Source organism: Pantherophis guttatus, chromosome 12 (assembly GCF_059756535.1).
Source record: "Pantherophis guttatus breed Tessera chromosome 12, ASM5975653v1, whole genome shotgun sequence".
NCBI lineage: Eukaryota > Metazoa > Chordata > Lepidosauria > Squamata > Colubridae > Pantherophis > Pantherophis guttatus.
Window position 1 is genome coordinate 5,126,591 of NC_142074.1, and position 20,765 is coordinate 5,147,355.

Genomic DNA, 20,765 nt, shown 5'->3' on the forward strand with positions numbered 1-20,765 from the left:
AAACTAGGAAAGTAAATAAAAAAGCTAGGAAGACACTTCCAAAAGCCTTTCTTAAAATGGTGGAAGACTTAGATATTCAAGCTATATGGCACAAGGTACATCCCAAGGAAAAGCAATATTCATTTTATTCAAATCAGCATATATCTTGGTCAAGAATAGATATGATATGGATGACAGCTGAACTAAGATCTAATGTACAAGAAATAGACATAGAAGCACATAATTGGGCAGACCACAATCTAATAAAAGTTAAATGGAAAGAACAAAAAAGGAAATTAAGATGGATATTAAATCAGTCAATATTAAAAGACAAGGAATTTATTCTATTCACTGAAAAAGAATTAGACTTTTTCTTTAAAGAGAATAGAAAAGAAGAGACCTCATTACAAAATGTATGGGACACAGCAAAGGCATACATTAGAGGTTTAGTCATAACTTACATGGAAAAGAAAAATAATAATAAGAAACAAAACCAAAAGATATTAGAAGAAGAATATAAGAGATGTAATTACAAAAAGAACCACAAAAAAAGAGTCTAAAAAATCAAATGGAATTAATAAAACATAAGTTGATCTTAATAGATAAAGAAGAATTAGCACAAAAAAATTAAAAGTGCTAAACAATTTTTTTTTTTTTTGAAAATGCAAATAAACCAGGAAGATGGCTGGCATATAAATTGAAAAAGGAGAAGGAAAAAAAAACCTGATACAGCAATTAATGGATGAGGAAGGAAACCTTCATCATCAAAATGACAATAAAATGAAAGCGATCCAAAATTACTGTAACAAATTATATGATCAAGAGACAGTTTCAGAAGATAAAATAAAACAATATTTAGAAAAAGCGGAATTACCTAAAATACCTGAAACAGTGAAAGCTATGTTAGATGAACGTGTAACAATGATGGAATTAACAGAAGCAATTAAGAGGCAAAAGCATGGCAAAACATGGGGCCCAGATGGTTTACCAGCAGAACTCTATAAAGACTTACAAAATATTTTAAGTATACTAATGTAGGAAGTGTTTAATGAAGTACTGCTAGAAGCGAAAGTACCAAATACATGGACGGAAGCATATATTACTCTCATACCTAAAGAAGATTTAGATCCGCAACAGATAAAAAATTACATACTTTATTGAATGCTGACTATAAAATATATGCTTTAATAATTGCAGAAAGACTAAATAGGTTCTTAAATCAATTTATACATTCAGATCAAAATGGATTTCTACCTAAGAGACAAATTAAAGACAATATGAGAATTATTCTAAATACACTGGAGTACTACGAAGCACATCCAGGGAAGCAAATGGCGTTGATTTTTCTAGACACACAGAAAGCATTTGACAATTTGAACTGGCAGTTTATGTTAGCACAATTAAAAGATATGGATTTTGGGGAGAGATTTATTAACATGATCAAGGCAATATATTATAAACAAACAGCAAAGGTGATGGTAAATGGAAATATGACAGAAGGTTAACATTAAAAAAGGTACAAGACAAGGATGCCCCTTGTCTCCCCTATTGTTTATATTGACACTGGAAGTATTAAATAGAAATATTAGACAAGACGCTGAGATAAAAGGTATGGAAATAAAAAAGGAAAAATATAAACTACAGGCATTTGCAGACGATTTAGTTTTCATTTTGGAAGATCCAAAATGGGCCTAAATTAATTAAAAAAAATAGAGGAATATGGCAAAGTGGCAGGATTGAAAATAAATAAAGAGAAAACTAAGATATTAGTTAAACATCTTTAACGTCATTTTTTCTGACGTTCAGAAGAAAGAGTTAATGAAGAGAATAGATATTCAGATTACTAAGAAAGTGAAATACTTAGGGATTCACCTGACAGCAAGATGTATAACTATTAAGGAAAATAATTACTATAAACTGATGCAACAAATTAAAGCAGATCTGGAGAAATGGAAAAATCTGCAATTATCATTAATAGGAAGAATAGCTACAATGAAAATGAATATATTACCGAGATTACTATACCTATTTCAAACAATTCCAATAAAAGCAGGGAAAAAAATACTTCGAGGAACTCAATAAGGTAATATTAAGATATATCTGGCAAGGGAAAAAAGCAAGAATAAGTTTAAAAATGCTGCAAGACGCAAGGAATAGAGGAGGCTTTGGGCTACGGAATTGGGAATTGTATTACCAGGCTGTGGTACTTAATATGGGTGAAAGAATGGATTGTATTGACAAATACAAGACTATTGACTTTGGAGGGGCACGATTTGCAATTGGGCTGGCATGCCTTTTTGTGGTGTGGGAAAAATAAAATACATGGTTACTTCCAAAGACTTTACATTAGGAATGCATTATTGTTAATGTGGGAAAAAATGAGGGAACAACATTATTTGAGGATTCCAGTTTGGCTTTCAACAATGGAAGCACTGATTCACCCAAATGTTATAAAATGGAAAATATTGTTAGGTACAAAGATATCTTGAATCAAAAGGGGGAACTCAAAACTAAACAAGAACTGAGTAATCAAGGGATTGATATGGCATGGTACTCACAAGTGCAGATACAGAGAAAGTTGTTAGATATGAGAAAGTTGTTAAACTGTATGGATTTTATAAAGAGCCAACAGAATTAGATAAGATATTAACAGTGGCAGAAGGAAAATTGATAAAGAAAACATACAACTACTTATTGGGCATTAAATTGGAAAGTGAACAAGTGGAGACAATGATAGTATGGGCAAAAAACTTTGGTTATACAAGAGAGTTAGATAAATGGCAGAAACAGTGGGACAGGAATTATAAATTAACAATGTCAGCTGCATATAAAGAAAATTTGTATAAGATGTTTTATCGATGGCATTTTGCACCAGCGAGGTTGGCAAAGATGTTTAAAGATAAGTTGGCTAAATGCTGGAAGTGCCACCAGATACCTGGGTCATATTATCATATGTGGTAGACATGCTCAAAGGCAAAAAAGTATTGGACAAAAATACATACATGGTTGGAAAAAATGATAAAAGCACATTGACTTAAAGCCAGAAATATTCAACGTTGATTAAATTCTCACTGGTAGAAGAATTTGTTTTCTTGCACTTTCATTGAATAGCCAGAAGGGAAATCTTCCAAGGATTTATTGACCTGGGAAGTGTGTGCAGCCAAGAATGTTACACAAAGGGAGGAAGATATACTATATATATATATTTAAACGACTTATTTATTCAAATATTTGTCTACCACTTGTCCTTCCAGAGACTCAGGGCATCCTGCAGATCAGAGCCTTTCTTGCAAATGATAAAGAATCCTCGTTCCTTAAGCTCTGCCTCTTTGCAGTGTCGTGACCTTTGTGCAAAAGAGGCAGAGCTGCATAACGGGGGGCGGAGCTGCTTTCCCCAATGCTCCTGCAGATACTTCTATTGGGCAGCCAGGCATATATAAAATTTAAAGGCGTCTGCAAGGTGTGGTCAAAAAAGTCAAGATGGTGGCCACAACAGTGTGGAGATTTGATTGCACCATTTTGGCCACCATCTTAACTTTTTTGACCAGACCGTGTGATACAGCAGAGGAAATATATTCAGGTAGCCCTCGAATTACGACCACAATTGAGCCCAAAATTTATGCTGCTAAATGAGAAATTTGTTAAGTGACATTTGCCCCATTTCTTGCCACAGTTGTTAAGCAAATCATTGCAATCATTACGTTACTAACACGGTTGTTAAGTGAACCTGGCTTCTCCATTGACTTTGCTTGTCAGAAGGTCATAAAAGGGGATCACACGATCTCGGGACACTGCGACCGTCATAAATGTGAGTCAGTTGTCACGTATATGAATATAAATCACATGACCACATGGGAGTGCTGCAATGGTCAGAACTGTGAAAATGTCATAAGTCACTTTTTTTTAGTGCCATTGTAACTTCGAACGGTCACTGAGCAAACTGTTCTAAGTCGAGGACTACCTATATTAGGCAAACTTTAGCTGCTCACTGATAACCAGCCACAATATATTATCCTATCTGCCTTTTATTTTCATTTTTTACTATTATTGTTTTTAATGCCTGTGTTTGTGGTGCTGGTCTGTGGCCATAATAAAGATTGATTGATTGATGAAATATGTACCTTCAGCAGCCATAGATGTCTGCAGCAATTTGAACTTTTCTCAAAATGAGGAGAAAGGACTTGTGACATCACATCAGAAGCCACAACCCCTTGTGTACCTGCACAAGACATTCTGATGCAAGAGGCTGTTGTCAGCAACTCAAAAGTAATGATATATTTAACACTTCCCTCCATCTCAGCCTGCTATACTCGTCCATCTGTACCATCGCCCAGTCTTTATTTATTTGATAAATAAGGATATATTTTGTCACCCCTTTTCCAGGGGTGGAATTCAATTTTTTTTACTATCGGTTCTGTGGGCGTGGCTTGGTGGGCATGGTGTGGCTTGGTGGGCATGGCAGGGGAAGGAACTGCAAAATCTCCATTCCCACCCCACTTCAGGGGAAGGATGCTGCAAAATCCCCATTCCCTTCCCACTCCAGGGGGAAGGATATTGCAAAATCTCCATTCCCACTCCACTCTGGGGCCAGCCAGAGGTGATATTTGCTGGTTCTCCGAACTACTTAAAATTTCTGCTACCGGTTCTCCAGAACCTGTCAGAACCTGCTGAATAGCATCCCTGCCCTTTCCCCTGATGGACACTCAAAGCAGCACCCTTTTCTGCCTCTGCTGATCAGGAAGATAAATAGCAATAGCACTTAGACCAGGGGTGAAATCCAGCAGGTTCTGACAGGTTCTGGAGAACCGGTAGCAGAAATTTTGACTAGTTCGGAGACCCAGCAAATACCACCTCTGGCTGGCCACAGAGCGGGGTGGGAATGGAGATTTTGCAGTATCCTTCCCCTGCCATGCCCACCAAACCATGCCCGCAGAACTAGTAGTAAAAAAAAATGGATTTCACCACTGACTTAGACATATATATCCTGTTTCCCCCAAAATAAGACATCCCCTGATAATAAGCCCAATTGGGCTTTTGAGCACATGGTAATAAGGCCAAGCGCTTATTTCAGGTTTCAAAAAAATATAAGACAGGGTCTTATTTTCGGAGAAATGTGGTACCACTTCATAATGCATTACAGCCCTCTCCAAGTGGCCCTGTTCCATGGGCCATGCAAGTCTCCCATTCTGGAAGAGTTGCAATAAGGCAAGGAACTGATTCCTCTGTCTTAGTACTGGAATTCCCCAGATTCTTCTAATAGTCACGCACAACAAAGTTGAATTATTACGACATCAGTAGACATTGTTTCATTGCATGGTGTCCTCAGTGTAGGGATCTATCAGACCGCCCTCTCTTTTGATCCACCCATGGACTTCACCATGAGTAATGGAGAAGTTCCCTCTGCTGCCTTCCCTTGACTGGCAATGTGGAAAGCCTTGAAAGAGGTTATTCAAGGAAAGATATTCCTATTCCTACTCCCTGAAAAGTTCTCAATGCTTAAAAGAAAATTTTCTCTCATTTTTTTTAAAATTGAGAATTGTTCAATTAAAACAATTTTAAAATTTAAAATTTAAAAAGTTTAAATTAAATTAAATTTAATTTAAAAAAAACTGGAAAGCAATTTGTCTGCCTTACACTACTCCACACATCATAGTTTACCACATCCTGGCTTAGCAAGATAGATGGCCCCAGATGTGTGCGATAGGAAGCATAGATCTTTGTTAGGTTGATGTAAAATACTATCAACTTGCTAATAAATTTTAACCTGGTTGCTTCTCATTGAGACCATGCTGTGTGTCAGGTTCAAAGTGTGGTTATGCTGTTGCAGCCTTTTTCACTTCTCAGCTTGCCCCAGAACCAGGGGGGAGGGAAGACTAGGTTTGGGAAGCCAGTTCCAGGCGACAACAAGAAATCATTCTGTGGGAACCAAGATCATCTAACCAGATGGTCGGCAAAGAGTAGGACAGGTTTCCACAACAATATCTAGAGGTCTAATTAGACAATGTGACCTGCACTAATGGGGGGAGGGAAGAAACTATTCTTTAACTATGCAAAAACCACGGGAATTAAGTAGAGCTGGTTTTGCTTTCAACTTGTGCTGAAATGATGTACTCAATAAAGTTTTGCATAAAGAGATTGGATCGTCTCAACAGTGCTTGGTTGGTTGGGTTTGTCAGTCACGATCCTGACACTATGTTTCCTTCACTCATCCTCATCTGTTATCCTTCAGAAGTTGTGGGTGCTTCATCAATGGAGATTTTTAAGTAGCGATTTTTTGTCTAAAATGGTAAAGGGGGTTGGACTAGAAGACCTCCAAGGTCCCTTCCAGCTCTATTCTGATTGTTATAAACTCTCCCGGGAGCGGAAATGTTCTTACATTGTTTCCGATGACAGATTTGTGCTCATTCATTCCTTCGTGTAAAATTTGGCTGTTTTGTCTGAGATGGAAACTGAATGCAGCATGGCTGACACGGGACAGGAGGAAGGAGGAATAAGTGCACGAAATATAATGATGACAATTTTGGGCCACGTTATAGAATTGGCTGAATAGATTTGGAGGCAAAGTTGGCACTTGGTCCCTTTTTCAATATCTCTGTTCTGCAGCCCTATTTCTACCAAGGAGGGATTCTAATTGGTGTGGTTTAGTAAGGCTCACACTCTCTAACACAGTGGGTCTCAACCTTCCTAATGCCGCAACCCTTTAATACAGTTCCTCATGTGGTAGTGACCCCCAACCATAAAACCATTGAAATTATGTGTTTTCCGATGGTCTTAGGTGACCCCTGTGAAAGAGTAGTTCGACCCCCAAAGGGGTCCTGACCCACAGGTTGAGAACCACTGCTCTAACACAACATGAGCCTGACAAAAATGAATTAAATCCCAATGCATGATACTTCCACTTCCCTTTTGATTTGATTTTCTTTCTTTGCACAAAAAGAAGCAGACTGTATCCTTACAGTTTATTCACCCTTACCCATCTAATCATGAAATTCCCACAGTGGTGGAATGGAATGTAAAAATGTCAGAATTTACAGAAAGGGCAAAATTGACCTGTCTGGTCAGAGAAAAAAACCACAACAAAAACCTTTCTGAAAGATTGGAAAACTTATATGGATGTTTTGCGGAAAGAAGAAATAAATGAAAGAATGATTTTTGGATTGGAAGATTAAGATTAAATGGGGGCTGAAGGGATTGTATATCATTCAAGAGGGAGGAGCGGATGTTAAGTTTGTAATTAGAAAATTAGAACTCATTCCTATATTTCTAAACCTAAGGGTTTTTTCATTTCCTTTCTTTTTTTTCTTTCTCACTCTCTCTCTTTCTTCTTTCTTTTTCTTTCTTTTTCCTTCCTTCATTCCCTCCCCTCTCTCCCTCTCACTTCCTCCATCCCTCCCTTTCTTTTTTTCTTTCTTTTCCTTCCTTCCTTCCATCTTTCTGTCTTTCATCTTTTTATTCTGTGTAAAAAAATTGTTTTGTTTTTTTAAAAAAACAAACTTTACAACCTGAAGGCAGCCCAGTCACCCTCTCAAAATCTCCTCCAGATGTAAGAAAAGAACTTCCTTTACCACAGTGGACTTAAAGTCAGCCTCCATAGCAAAAGAAAATGTTATTTAAAGCATGCCTGACTCTGCATATTATTGTTGACAGGTAGTCCTCAACTTATAACAGTTCATTTAGTGACCGTATAAAGTTACAACTGAAAAAAGTGATTTATGACTGTTTTTCATGCTTACTACCTTTGGAGCATCCCCGTGGTCAGCTGATTAAAATTCAGACGTGCAGCAACTGGCTCATATTTATGACGTTTGCAGCGTCCCGGGGTCATGTGATCCCCTTTTGCGACCCTCTGACAAGCAAAGTCAATGGGAAGCCAGATTCATTTAACAACCTTGTTACCAATTTAACAACTGCAGTGATTCACTTAACAACTGTAGCAAGAAAGGTTGTAAAGTGCGTCAAAACTCACTTAACAAATATCTCACATAACAACAGAAATTTTGGGCTGAATTGTGGTTGTAAGTTGAGGACTATCTGTATTTTCGTTAAAAAAAAACATATGACCGAAAAAACTAAGACAGGGATCACATCTTTGATTATGATGCTCTTTGGAAATTATTCAGCCAGGAATTTAGGAATTAAATAACAGCATAAGATGCAACATATGCCCTGTGTGTATGTGTGTGTGTGTATGCAAGTTTACAGGTGATATAACCAAAATAGTTCTTGTAAACATTGGTTTAAACTTTTTGCTAGTCTGCCTGAGGCACCAATAACCAACTATAGAGGTGAATCTTTTTCCTAATCTATCCATTTTGATTGTTAGATCTTCATATTTTGCAATTTTCTCCTATTTTTTTCAATAAAGTTGTCCCTAAGTATTGCAACATCAACAATTACTCTGTTTTTAATCACTATTATACCTGCTGTGCTGTATTCTTGATGGCAGCTATTATTATTATTTGGCTTCATATCCATCTTTTGACATCTGAAGGTTTTATGGAAGCTTTTGATAGTAACTGACAACTGCCATCCACTTCGTGTCAATGCCAGACATAAATGCGTCACGAAGCGAACGATGTCTAGAAATGGCTGACAGCTGAGATGCAGGTAACTGTAGCATTTGGCTGCAGGGTTTAATGGAACAAACTACATTTGGAAATATCATTTAACCAGTCAAAAAAGTTAGATCCTGCGCAGAGACATCCAGTTGCCCTTCCAAAATATTTCTACTATAGATGTTGAGATCAAATGTGCGTATTGAGAAGCCCAAAATTGCACCCAACTTGGAAATCTAGACAAAGAATCATTCTAGCTGTACATACAGAATTGGAAGGGACCTTGGAGGTCTTCTAATCCAACCCCCTCCATGAGCAGGAGACCCTATTCCATTCTGGATAAATGGCTGTCCGGTCTCTTCTTTCTTTGCTTTTGGCAGTTCCAATGATTTGACTGCTGAACCCATTGAGACTTTCTTGATTTATTGATAGGAACAGGGCTCAGCCTATAAACAATGCACTATTATAATCTTCCCAGGCAGAGACATGAATCAAGTTTGGATAAAAACCCAAGTCTGGCTTTCAGAATGAGTCAGTTATATCTAGTAAGAGAGACCAATGGCACATCCGGGAAAACACAGTATCCTGTGGGAAATAAATAAATAAAAAGATGTCCGGGAAATTTAATCTATGCCAGAAATGCTGTGTTTTTCCATTACTGATTTTTTTTTCCAAGAGATTTAATTTTGCTTTGGTGCTATAAATATGCAATCTTACAAAAGTGGTTGGGTGAGAATAATAGGTGCTTTTAGTTTAAAGTCCACAACCATCTCCACTCCTCCTTTTCCAGGTTCAGAGGTGCTTCCAAGTCCCCTTAGCAAGCCCATTGATCAGGAATTGTAAATTCATAGCTCATGAAGCAGTTAAACCCTATCCTTTGTCTGAAACTCCAGAGCCACAAGATTGCATTGTTAAAATACAATAAAAGATCAGAAAACGGAAAAGCACAGTGGGAAGGGGCTTTGGAGGTCTTCTTCTTCAATTTCCTACACAAGGTCTTCTCTGCATGCTTTCCAGAGTTGTCCTGCTTGTTATTTGGAGACTCTCACTCTGGAACCTTGTACCCACCTTATACCAGCTTTCTTTATTGGCACAGTAATAAAAGAGTTGGGTTAGATTTAACAGAATAATAATAATAATAATAATAATAATAATAATAATAATAATAATAATAATAATAGCCTTTATTGTCATTGTACATCATGTATAACCATTGTACATTATTGTACATGATTGCATTATACATCAGCAAAATCGTGCAAACTGATTACAAAGCTAGACATGATCGAGTTGCTAAATTAATCCACTGGTCATTATGTAAAAAATACGCCCTACCTGTATCTGAAAAGTCATGGGAGCACAAAATGGAAAAAGTTACCGAAAATGAGACAGTGAAGATCTTGTGGGACTTTCGAATACAGACAGAGTGTCATTTGGAACACAACACGCCAGATATCACAGTTGTCGAAAACCGAAACATACAATTTATTGCCAGAGTCAAAGAAAAAGAACTGGAAAAAATCACGAAATATCGCAACCTGGCCATTGAAACTATGCGATTATAGATGAAACATGTAACAGTGATACCTATTGTCATCGGGGCACTTGGTACCATGTTCAAGAATTTTATAAGATACATCAACAAATTGCAGCTTCCTGCAATAACACCAGTGGAACTGCAAAAAACTGTGCTACTCGGAACATCATATATTTTAAGAAGATACTTGGTTGATACCTAGGATGCTGGCAGCAACCCATATCAACCATTAGCACCAGTCAATGGTATTTGTGATGCATTTTTAAATGTTCAGTTGACGGAGTTTCATGTTTAATAACTACAAGAATAACAATAGCCTTTATTGTCATTGTACTTCATGTATACAACAAAATTGGTTTAGCCTCTACTGGTGCAATCCATAACAGAAAACACAAGACAACATAAATAGTATAGAGCCGTGATGGCGAACCTATGGCACGGGTGCCAGAGGTGGCACGCGGAGTCATATTGGTGGGCACGTGAGTGTTGCCCTAGCTCAGCTCCAGCGTGCATGTGCGCACTGGCCAACTGACTTTCAGGCCTTCTGGTCCCACTGGAAGTCGGGAAACTGGCTGTTTCCGGCCTCCGGGGGGAATGGGGAAGGCTGTTTTTGCCCTCCCTAGGCTCCTAGAAAGCCTCTGCAGCTTGGGGAGGGGGAAAAACAGGCCTACTGGGCCACTGGGCCATCGCATGCCAAAAGCAGGAGGAAGTGTGTGTGTGTGTGGGTCATGTGCGCATGCGCGGGAGGGCGGGGTGCATTGAATTATGGATGTGGGCAAACGCACCCGTGACCCCCCATGCTCCCCCCGCTTTTGGCACGTGACGGCAAAAAGGTTAGCCATCACTGGTATAGAGAATAATCCTTATACAAGTAATTGGGGAGAAAAAAAACCTAGTCATAGGTTTCCATAGGTATGTGGAGTGATTGTGATAGTGTTTAGGAGTCTGACAGCCCGTGGGCAGAAGCTGTTTTTAAACCTGTTCGTCTGGCTGGCTATACTTTGATGTCTTCTGCCCGATGGTAAAAGTGAAAAAGACAATGGCCAAGGTGTGAATCATCCTTAAGTATCTTCCTTACTCTGCTGAAACAACCTGGCAATGTCATCCAGTGGTGTTAGAGGGCAACCAATGTGCCGAATTGATCACTCTCTAGTGCCTTCCTGTCCGCAGCTGTTAGAGCAGTGTACCATACAGCATGTGAGGACACTTTCTATCATGGACCGACAGAAAGAAGTCATCAGCCGTTGTTCCACCTGATTTTTCCACAGGACTCTAAGGAAATGAAGTCTCTGTTGAGCCTTACTAACCACCAGGAATGTGTTGTTTTTCCAGGTGAGGTCTTGACTAATGAGCACTCCCAAGAATTTAAAGGAGGAAACCCTCTCCACACACACATCCCCTTTGATATACAGCAGGGTAGGTTCCTCTCTGTATTTAGAGTAGGAAGGGACCTTGAAGATCTTCTAGTCTAACCCCCTGCACAAGCAAGAGACTCTATACTATGACTCATTACAACTTTCCATTAAAAACAAAACAAAAAATCACATCTAAATCACCAGGGACAAGCTATTCCATAGGGTGGGGGTGTCCAGAGAAGGCTCTCTTCCTGGACCCCAACAATTGAACTTCTTTAGTCAAAGGGGTCCATAATATGCCCTCCCTGCTTGCCAGGAGAGATGGATCAATGAAATCAGGATGAGACGGTAACCTGGTCCCATGCCATGTATAACAGAATGCCAGAGTTGGAAAGGACTTTGGAGGTTATCTAGTCCAACCCCTGCTCTTGCAGGAGACCTATACTATTTTTGATAGATGGCTGTCCAGTCTCTTCTTGAAAGCCTCCAGTGTTGGAGCACCCACAACGTCTGAAGGCAAATTGTTCCACTGGTTAATTGTTCTCACTGTCAGAAAATTTCTCCTTAGTTTTAGGTTACTTCTCCCCTTGATTAGTTTCCATCCATTGTTTCTTGTCTTACCTGCTGATGCTTTGGAAAATAGGTTGACCTCCTCTTCTTTGTGGCAGACCCAATCACCCCATCCTTCTTTTCACTAGATTAGACATACCCAGTTCCTGCAACTGTTTTTCATTTGTTTTAGCCTCCAGCCTCCTCATTGTCTTTGGTGCTGTTCTCTGCACTCTCTCCAGAAACATCTTGCGTATTATTTAGTGACCTTCTCTCTGGATCTTGTACTTACATTACACCAGTTTTTCCTGCTAACGGTTGGGAAAAGCTGCCATACTTTTTGCAGGCTATGAAGTCTAACATGATCATCAAACATTATTGGTAATCAAAAACCCTCCAGATTTGCAACCTTTAAAGAAAGATGTCAACACCTTGGAAAGAGATTCTGTAGCAGTTTGCAATTAAAAGTTACAATTTAATTGCTTAAAGCAAACTAAGAAATGCCTACATTAAGATGCTTTATAAAATGCAAAATAACACCAAGAAGATTATTAGCATTAGCATATTATTAAAAGGCCTGGAAATATTTTAAAAACAAATATAAGCCTGGCACCAAAATGACAATAAAGTCCATTGAAAAAACTTCTACAAGGAAGATTCATCAGATCAAAGCCAATTTATTCTAATTTTGAAAATAAGGACAGTGATGTAACAGTTCCTCAGAAGGAAGTTCTAAACCATTTATATCAGGCACAAGTTTGCATCTGAGCTAAACTCAAATATTTTACACATGTAACGTCTATTCACAGCAGTATGGAAAAAACTCTGGTTTTGATCATTTAGGGGGAAAATCCCAAATAACACATTGATATGAATATTCATCTTCCCTCCAGGTTCAGCACCATATTTTGATCAGGATGGTTTGTTGGCCACAATTTCTCTTGGACAGCTGGACTATCTGGATCAGTTCCCAGTAAGTAGCTAAAATTCTTATCTCTCCTGCCAGGATAGCAAATCTTGATGTCATTTCTGAGGAAAACGAAAGCAAGCAAGAGGAAAGTTAGGCCTACGTTCAGAGTAACTCAGCTCTTCTTTTCATCCCTGAGAAGCTGAGTTAACATTTTATTATTTATTTAGAAAATTTATATGGCCGCCCAACTCTCTCCAGGTGGCTTGGAAAATCCCAAATATAAAACCCAATAAACCTCCATCCCTCCCAGTGACAGCAATTGAACCAACCATTTGATGGGCTCCCTATCACTCCATACACACCAGCCAAACCATGTCTTCAGGGTTTTGCAAAAGTGTCAAAGTGGGGGCCAATTTTATCTCCACAGGGATGATGTTCTAGAGCAGGAGTGTCAAACTCAAGGCCTGCAGGTAGGATCCAGCCCCTGGGGCATTTAGATCTGGCCTGCAGGGCCGCCCTGGAAACAGTGAAGGATCTGTCTGTGGTGCCTCTGCCAGTGAAAACAGAGCTCGGGAGAGCTGTGTGCGGCCCTCACGAGCTCCATTTTCACTGGCAGAGGGTTGCAGGGGGCCGTCGCAGCCGGAAATGGACCTTGGGAGCCTGTTTTCACTGGCAGAGCACTTGGGCCACCAAAGGCGCCCGCCGACACAAGTGACGTCAAGCTGGCCATGCACCCTGGTCACACACACACCCTGACCCCACTAGGTCAAACACAACCCTGATGCAGCCCTCAACGAAATTGCGTTTGATACCCCTGTTCTAGAGAAAGGGAACCACCATGGAGAAGGTCCTTCTTCTTGGTCCCACTAAATGGAACTCTTTAAGAGAGGGGGCCCATAACATCCCCTGCCTCCCTATTCTGGAGGGTCGGGTAGCTGTAATATCAGTGAATGCATTGCAGTGCCTGGTACTTGTGTGGCATTAATGGTTTTGTTTGGGATTTAAGCCATATGTATCGGTTCCAGTGAACAGACTTGGAAAAATAGGAGTCTTGGTAGTACAGTGGTTTAATGCACCCTGTAATTAACACAGCTGCCTGCAATTTCTGCAGGTTCGAATCTTCCCAGGCTCAAAGTTGACTCAGCCTTCCATCCTTTCTAAGGTAGGTTAAATGAGGACCCAGATTGTGGGGGCAATAAGCTGACTTTGTATAAATATACAAAAGTATGAAGGCTATTGCTTATCGCATTGTAAGCCGCCCTGAGTCTCCGGAGAAGGGCGGCATATAAATCAAATTTTAAAAAAATTGATTAGATGGTTAGCAAGATTGCATACAGACCAAGACCTTTAACTCTTTCCCTCACTGTACATAAAAGAAGGGAGGGATCATTTAGATTGTCTAAGATTTTGGACGAGCAGGCCCCCAAGCAGCCAGGGAAGTGATTGAAGCCCCTCCTCAGTTAGCAGGGGTGCTGATTTACCCCCAGCTTATCAAGTACTTAAGAGGTGAGGGCTTGGCAGCACAAGGAAACAACAGCCAATGACTTAATAGCTAGCCATCAACTCTCCAATCTATATCTAAAAAGCTACACACAACAGGTACCATATAAATACCACACACAGAGCAGTCCGAAAGCTCGGACTGGTCCGGTGGATTCCTGCACGAATCATTTAGTACAGGGCAGGGGTGAAATCCAGCAGGTTCTGACAGGTTCTGGAGAACCGGTAGCGGAAATTTTGAGCAGTTCGGAGAACCGGCAAATGCCACCTCTGGCTGGCCCCAGAGTGGGGAGGGAATGGAGATTCTGCAATATCCTTCCCCTGCCACGCCCACCAAACCACACCATGCCCTCCAAGCCACACCCACAGAACCGGTAGTAAAAAAATTTGGATTTCACTATTGGTACAAGGGTATCTGAGTGGTGTGATTAAAAAGTCATGATGGTGGCCACACAGTGGTTTAATTGAAGCTCTGACTGGTTTACCTGCATCTATGGATTTTAAAAAAACCATATCTTGCCAGTGCCCTTGCCACAGTATCAATGCTTTGGTATAAAGGCAGCTAAAACTTTTCCTGTTGGTGTTAGCTTAGACAAGATCTGTTGGTGATAGTTAAGAGAGCCTGTTAAAGCAAGAAGCCTCTGTAGGTGGCAGGTCCTTTCGGTCTTGTCTAAGCTGGAAGGCTCAGCAGGGCTGGGCTGGTTCCAACCAGGGTGGATAAAAATCAATGATTTTTTTAAAAAAATCAAAAAAAGCAGATTTTTTTGATTTAAATCGGATTTTTTTTTATTTAAATCAAATATATTTTAATAAAAAACTTTTGGGGTAAAAATCTATCGTAAGATAGTTTTCTATTTAAGATACATAAATAATTTAGTTTATTCAGCATGAAATGGAGCTTAGTTATGTAGGATGAGGCTGTATATTCTGCAACACTGGGACTATCGGTGAGTCAACAGTGGGTCAAAGGAGTAGCAGAGATGACAGTTGCTCTTTAAAAATTATGACTTAAATCAAGTTGATTTGAATCAAGCCTTTTTACTAGTGATTTAAATCATGATTTAAACTGTGATTTAAATCAACTTGATTTAAATCAAATCCACCCTGGTTCCAACACTTCTTGGAATTGTTCAGCTTATAGAGCAGCCTGAGAAGGCAGAAGCAATTCATGGACTTCATGGAAAGAAGCAAGACTAGCCCCCTTGTCCTTGATGGTCTCCATGAAGTCACCAAGACTTGAGTTTGACCCCACAGGAGTCTTTAGCAAGAAACTCTTCTAAAGATCTAACAGCATATCAGTTGGAATACATCTGGTACAGATAGTCCTTGACTTACAATAGTTCATTTAATGACAAGTTATAACGGCACTGAAAAAAGTGACTTATGATTGTTTTTCACACTTATGACCATTGCAGCACCCTCGTGGTCATGTGATCAAAATTCAACCGCTTGGAAACCTGACTCATATTTAGAATAGTTGCAGTCTCCCAGGGTCATGTGATCCCCTTTTGAGACCTTCTGACAAGCAAAGTCAATGGGGAAGCTACTCACTTAACAACTGTGTTACTAATTTAACAACTGCAGTGATTCATTTAACAACTCTGGCAAGAAAGGTCGTAGAATGGGGCAAAATTCACTTAACAAATGTCTCACTTAGCAACAGAAATTTTGGGCTCAATTGTGGTCTTAGTCGAGGATTACCTGTATTACCACTATGACCACAAATGGAGGGGATCTTGGGCTGAATCAGAACCAAGCCATACAGGGCTTTTTTTATCTGGATAATTGATCATCAAAGAAAAACAATATATGGTGCTTTATCAGTTTAAGCAGAATTTGGAATTGCATCAGTGGTGAAATGTAAAATTTGTTACTACCAGTTCTGTGGGCGTGGTTTGATGGTGGTGGCGGTGGGTAATATGACTGAGTGGGCGTGGCCAACTTTTTTTTTTTTTTAACTTTTAAAACCATTTTTTCTACAACCTCTTCGTCTGGGATCGTCAGAGGCTTTAAAATGCTTTTAAAGCTCTGACGATCCCAGCTGACTTGCCTGATCTTTTTTTCCTTTTAAAAACATTTTTTCTATAACCTCTTCAGCCGAAGAAGTTGTAGAAAAAATGCTTTTAAAAATAAAAAAAAGGCTCTGATGATTGCGCGGCTCAGCTGGGCAATAGGGGGGGGGGACGGGGGCAGGGATTTTTGCTACCGGTTCTCCAAACCACCCGCCTCCATCGCTACCGGATCAGGTGATCCGGTCCAAATCGGGAACATTTCATCCCTGAATTGCATCCTGAAAACTACTGGCACCCAGTGCCAGATTTACAATATTAGTCCTATATGCCAGTAGTATATTCCCCCTGCTGAAAATGGGGTGCTAATTTGCATAAGCTTCAGATTCCGAACAGTCTCAAAGGCAGACCAATGTACAGCACATGGCAGTAATCTAGACAGGTCAAAGCAGGTGTCAGCTCCAGAACATCCCACTCCAGATTAGGCTGCTGCTGGTGCACCTGTTGAAGTGGACAAATTTGTTCCTGACACAGCCTCCAGCTGCCTGTCCAGCATGCCTGGGAGTTCAAGAGGACCCCAAACTGAGGACATGTTCCTACAGAGGAGTGCCATCCATTAGAGAGTTTAAAATGGTTTAAAAGAAACCCTGAACAAAAAGTTTAAATTATCCTTCCTCTATGCCTCTCACCTTGTTACTTCCTTCCCTTTCCTCCTTTCTTCCCTTCTTTTCTTTTCTTCAGGCTGCGTGGGATCCCTGCCCAGAAATCCTTCCCTAAGGCAATAATTACGCAGTAACCTGGGAGTAAGAGAGGAAGCATTTTTCCCAACTATTGTTGCTTCTGTACCTAATTGAGTACCTGCAGCAGATGTTCAGATAGAATTATGCAAATGAGGGTCCATAGGGGGAAAGGGGGGGGAAATAAAATTGTGCTGGTTGGTTCCTACAAGGTGGCTGCCAAATAAAGACTTATTCATGAGCCTTAAGTATGGCATGATGACATTTTTTTCTCTGGCATGTTTACTTATTTCTGCAAAAACTCTCTTTGAAAGGTAGTTGTTCCAACCAGAGAGAATGACTGCCTGTTTTGGATGGATTTTGAGAGAGAGAAAAGACAGAACTAACCTTTTTAAAAGGTGCATGGGAGAAAATTCCTCTCAGTGAATCACGTATATCAGAATGTGGCTCCTTGGACCTTGTCCTTAAGGGCATATTAGGTGAGGTCAAAGTGGAAAAGGCTGCACCAGTTGAACCTTCATTCCTGGGAAGTGGGAGTGAGAAGGTTGGAAAAGAGACAGGAACTTTATAAACATACACATAGATACAGACACAGACTATTCTTCTCCCCTAGGACAGACACAAAAATAGATACAATAAAGTTCTCATTTCATGATCCTATGAATTCAGACATGTTATTTTGAATTGGGCTATCCTACCAGATATTTGGCTGAGCGCCAAAGAATTGAGGCCTTTGAACTATGGTGCTGGAGAAGACTCCTGCAAGTCCCTTGGACTGCAAGGCCATCAAACCGGTCATCCTAGAGGAGATCAACCCTGACTGGCTACCTAAGGAGAAGGAAGGACTCCCTGGAGAAGAGCCTAATGCTGGGAACGATGGAGGGCAAAAGAAGAAGGGGACGGCAGAGAACGAGGTGGCTGGTTGGAGTCACTGAAGCCGTCAGCATGAGCTTAAATGGTCTCCGGGGGATGGTAGAGGACAGGAAGGCCTGGAGGAACGTTGTCCATGGAGTTGTGATGGGTCGGACACGACTTCACAACTAACAACAACAACAACAACAAATCCTATCAGATAGCCAGAGAGCCAATAGCTAGACTAGGAAATTGAAAGGATAGTTGAAAGGATACTACTAAGAATTGTGGGTTGGATTGCTACTCACAACTCACTCTCAGGTGGATTATAAGAATAAAAACACAATATAAAAACAATTAAAAAGTAATAATTCCCCAGTCACTTAAATCATTTACTCTCTCTGGGGTAATCAGGCCCATTGGCAAACCCAGGAAAACAGTATCAAAGTGGGGGCCAATCTTACCTCTATGGGGATGATGTTCCACAGGGAGAGAGTCACCATGGAGAAGGCCCTTCTTCTTGCTTGTGCTAGATGGACCTCCCTAGGCGAGGGGGCCCATAACATCCCCTGCCTCCCTGCTCTAGAGGGTCGGGTAGCTGTAATATCAGCGAACGCAAGGCATGCCTAGTACTTGTGGGATATTGATGATTTTGCTTTCGGTTTTAGCCATATGTATAGTTCCCAATAAACGGATTTGGAAAAATATAGGTCACAACAAAATTGATTAGTTGATTAACAAGAATGCATACAGGCTCAGACATTTAACCCTTTCCCTCTCTATACAAAAAAAGAAGGAAGGAAGGAATCATTTAGTACAGGGGTATCTGAGTGGTACGATTAAAAAGACATGATGCTGGCCACAAGGTGGTTTAATATTTTTTTTTAAATTTGATTTATATGCCGCCCTTCTCCAGAGACTCAGGGCGGCTTACAGTGCGTTAAGCAATAGCCTTCATACTTTTGTATATTTTATACAAAGTCAGCTTATTGCCCCCACAAACTGGGTCCTCATTTAACCTACCTTAGAAAGGATGGAAGGCTGAGTCAACCTTGAGCCTGGTGAGATTCGAACTTACTGTCAGATGTAAATGCCTTATTCTCCAATGTGTAAATAATGTATATATGGAACATCAGAGGTTAACTTATTCTTTGGACTTTAATGTATTCATAACTTACCACTCCCATTCCTAGCTCCACCCCTTGTATATATAAGGAGCCACCCTCACCATTCTCGTTGCTTCTACCTTGAATATTCAGTGAATATAGAATGCCTATCATAATTAAAAAGAAATATATTTAAAGCTTTAACTTCTATTATCTTTATTGAGTCTGATCCTGGAAATATTGCAACAAGCTGGTAGCAGAGGATGGTTAATTGACTCAATAAGTAATTAAAAATGTCCAAGAAAGATAGGCCCAACACCAGGGCCTACAGCAAAGAAATTGAAACTGATCAAGAGATGATCAACGAATCCACCAATGCGATTTCGAGAGAATCCGAAGAATACACCACTGAAGAAGAAGAACTAATGAGTGAAAATAATGACCAGAAAGAAATCGAAATAGAAAATAACGAACTCAGGTCAGAGATATTAAAGATACTAAAAAGCCAAAAGAATGATGAAAGTCTCATCGCGGACCTCCAGGAGATGCTGAAGAACAGCGGAGCAGCGAGAGAGAAAAACGTCATTAAAGAAAAACCCAAAGATCAAAAAATCGTAAGTGAGATGACTACTGAGAAAATAGTTGTTAAAAAGAAAAGATGTGATCCCGCGCGAAATTTTGAATGGCAGCCATCTTGGTTTCAACGAACTTCAAAAGAGAATGGAGCAGAGCCAATCAAAACGCTCAGTTCAAAATTTCTGGCGCGAAAAACACTATCAGACGAAGAAAGTGAGAAAGAAGTCTCAAACTCTTCAGATGATCCAAAATCAGAAAGTGAAGACGATTTAACAAAATCTCAAGTAAAATCAGCAATGAAAACGCTTTTTGCTGCTTTTGGGCCAAGACTGAAAATTACCAAGACATCTACGAAGAAGCAAGAAATCAAACCGGCGACTCAAGACCTGCACGCTCCCATCCTGACTTCGAAAGCGACGACGCCCGAGCCCAGAGAGCCATGCCGATTTCGCCCTACACCACAGACAAAATCGAATACCAACGCACACAAAAAGAAGAAAAGAACCGTCACCACCACCAGAACCCCAAAAACCGAGCCAGAGACCGACTCATCTGAGGAGGAGCGGATCGAGAGAGCTGAAAGGGAGAGAACCTTCCACGACGCCACCAAAGAAGAAATGAACAACGCGCATGTGCGAAACTACGTAGACGACCCAGAAGGACTTGAACTGGCCAGAGAACCGCGCAGACTCATTGCAAGCATCCCAATGCCGTTCTGTAATTTCCTGCACTTGAGAGATCACGGACTGCCCCAGGTTGTAAGTAATGGACAGAATAATGTAGGTAACTTACCCAGTGACTTCCCAAAACTTAGAATTGATGGCATTAATTTACAAGAGTGGTATCAACAGCTTCAGGTTATTTTCATGAAAGAAAATTTACTATTCTTTATAACTAGCCCTCCAAGAAGACCTTGGACTTTAAAAATAGATTGTTTACATCATAGAGCATTTTTCATAATAATATCTAGCGTGTCTCCTGCAATGTATCATAGCATCAAACCAAACCTAACTGTATCAGAAATAATTCAATGCATGTTTAATCTATTTCACAGCGATAGCATAGCTACAACCACAAGAATGTCTAAGGATTTCTTTTCC

The 20,765-nt window shown here is 40.1% G+C and overlaps 1 long non-coding RNA gene across 2 annotated transcripts in view; it reads right to left on the reverse strand.

Annotated features, from left to right (window-relative positions):
- Positions 1 to 12,636: 12,636 nt before the first annotated feature.
- The window catches only part of LOC117675988 (uncharacterized), a 44,115-nt gene continuing 35,986 nt past the window's right edge, over positions 12,637 to 20,765 (reverse strand). The window contains exons 3-5 of one of the 2 annotated variants that reach the window (XR_004594321.3): positions 17,519 to 17,654; positions 17,084 to 17,191; positions 12,637 to 13,004 (exon numbers count right to left, since the gene is read on the reverse strand). This is a non-coding gene — a long non-coding RNA (uncharacterized LOC117675988). The remainder of the gene's footprint in view (positions 13,005 to 17,083; positions 17,192 to 17,518; positions 17,655 to 20,765) is intronic. The other variant, XR_004594320.3, reaches the window with a different exon arrangement.